General features: G+C 41.4%; 1 long non-coding RNA gene and 1 pseudogene across 1 annotated transcript in view; both read right to left on the bottom strand.

Annotated features, from left to right (window-relative positions):
• The window catches only part of LOC138057245 (uncharacterized), a 234549-nt gene that overhangs the window by 4477 nt on the left and 227572 nt on the right, over positions 1 to 2500 (bottom strand). The gene's annotated exons all lie outside the window — the stretch shown is intronic.
• LOC138057234 (exonuclease 3'-5' domain-containing protein 2-like) overlaps positions 1 to 2500 on the bottom strand; it is a 15719-nt pseudogene that overhangs the window by 4477 nt on the left and 8742 nt on the right.

Below are 2500 nucleotides of genomic sequence, written 5' to 3'. Positions count from 1 at the left end.
AGCAACCTTTTCTCTCCAACAAATCTTGCTTGTTCAGGAGAAAAGAATGTGTGACAAGCCAAAAGAATTTCTGCGCAGGAGGTTCATTACAGAGCATGCATAGTAACCATATACTACATCAATATATTGTAGAATATGAGCTTACCCAGTGGTGCATTATACTTGATCGCCAGTTCGTTTCTGAGTTGGTCATCATGGTGATTAGCCAGGCAGTGACACTTTGGACATGTCAATAGAATATCATGCGAGTGATGATCTTTCATCACAAGTGGAAAGTGACGGCGGTAATCATGAGGAACAACATTCTTCCTCATGTAACTTTCATCACTTCCACACACAACACAAACATTGTCTTTGAAATTGAGGTAGTAATAGTCTTCTGTGCCTGGTCTTCCCGCAGGTTCAAAATTTAGCTGAACTGTGTAAGGATCGAGGCTTGTAAGGTGTCCTATTTAAAATAATAATCATTATTATAATTGTAATAATAATAATAACAATTTTAATTAGTTTCTATTATGAGCTCGAAAATGAAGCAGATTAAAAAAGTACATCCCAATCCAGAAGAGTCGAGAGAGCTCTGGAATAGAATTTGGAGTGACACTTAAGTGTGCACAAGAATAATGCGAAATGAAGGATTTGAGGAGTGAGGAGATATGCTCTGCCAGGAGGAAGCAATCAATATGGACAAGCTTAGGATGATTCTTAAGAAGGTTCCTAATTGGAAATCTCCCAACCCTGACTTGGTCCAGGGATTCTGCTGAAGAACTTCAAAAGCGTTCATGACAGATTGGTTGAACAACTCAACCCTTGTTTGGAGGCTCGAAAAGTGCCCTTATGGATGACCAATGGAAGAACTCTCTGTTCATCAAGGAAGTAAGTTTGGGCAGTGTAGCTAGCAACTTCAGGCTCATCACGTCCTCCATTGATGTGGAAATTACTAACTGGCATTATAGCTGAAGATGCCTACTGGTACCTAGATGACTGGAAGCTTTTACATGAGGAGCAAAAAGGAGCCCACAAAAGCTTTAGGGGGACCCACAATCTCCTGTTTATAGACAAGATAATTATGCAGAATGCTAGCTGGCCAGAAGAACCTTTTTATGGCTTGGATCGACTATCAAAAAGCGTACGACATGCTACCACACTATTGGATAAAGGAATGTCTAGACATGTTTGGGATAGCAGACAATGTTGTGAAGAGGCTTCTTTCCAACAGTATGGAGAAATGGAGGATCAAGCTGTATTCTTCCTCAACAATGAGAGGTGAAATTGAGATCAAGAGGGGTATATTCCAAGGAGATTCCCTATCACCTCTGTTGCTTGTGGCCTCGATGATACCGTTAAGACTACTGCTAAGGAATTTCGAAGACCAAGTACAGATATTACCTCAAAGGCAAACAAGTGAACCATCTACTTTACATGAATGATCTTAAGCTGCATGCAAAGTCTAAAAGAGGTTGGAATCCTAGTGAATCCTGTCCAAGTGTTCAGTGCGGATAATAGAGATGGACTTTGGGGTGACAAAATGTGCAAAGTTGGTAGTACATATATGTAGAGGAAAGCTTGTCAAATCCGAGGGAACTGAGTTGCCAGATGGCAAACCAGATCAAGAATCTGGAAGAGGGAGCCAGTTATAAATACTTGGGTTTCCTGGAGGCAGATGAGGTCCAGCAAGAATAAATGAAGATCAGCCTAATGAAAGAATACTTAATTAGAAGAGTGCGTAAGCTGTTACAATCAAAGCTGGGCGGCATCAATGTCATGGGCTGTCTCTCTCCTAACGTACATGTACTCAGCAAGTTTTATTGAATGGACCCGAGAAGAGTTGAGATCATTGGACAAAAGAACACGGAAAACACTAACTACGCACGGGGTGCTCCATCCAAGGGATAGCATAGTGCGATTATACCTGCCAAGAAAAAGAGGTGGTTTAAATAGATGACTTGTGTCAAGCAACAATAGGGCTCACAAGCTATGTACCTGGGAGTGGAGAGAGGCTGCTGTCCACAGCATGGAAAGGAATGAAGAATGAATACCGCAAAGGAAAGTTGTGATGAGTTTAAGAAGAGGTAGACAGAAGAACGGATCAAGGAGGTGACAGAAAAGAAGCTCCATGGACATTTTCTGAGAGAGATGAAAGAAACAGCGAGTGAGAAAAGTTGGAAGTGGCTTCAGAAGTGCCACCTAAAGAAGCAGACCAAAGGTCCTCTAATGGCAGCACAGAGTCAAGCTCTGAGAACAAAGGTGATTAAGGCCAAAATTGACAAGACACAAGAGGATTCACTTTGCAAATTATGCAAAAAAAGTGATGAAACTGTCAGCCATCTCGAGTGAATGTTCCAAATTTAGCACAGTCGGAATACAAGCGACAACATGATAATGTTGCAAAAGCAATACATAGGGGTCTCTGCAAACAGGTCAACATAAAGTGGAGAAAAGTGGTACAAGCATAGCCCGGAATCAGTTGTTGAGAATGAGAATGCAAAGATCATTATTTTGG

This window comes from Montipora capricornis, chromosome 7 (assembly GCF_036669925.1).
Source record: "Montipora capricornis isolate CH-2021 chromosome 7, ASM3666992v2, whole genome shotgun sequence".
Classification (NCBI taxonomy): domain Eukaryota; kingdom Metazoa; phylum Cnidaria; class Anthozoa; order Scleractinia; family Acroporidae; genus Montipora; species Montipora capricornis.
Note: the sequence above shows the minus strand (reverse complement) of the source record. Positions and strands in the feature narration are given on the sequence as shown.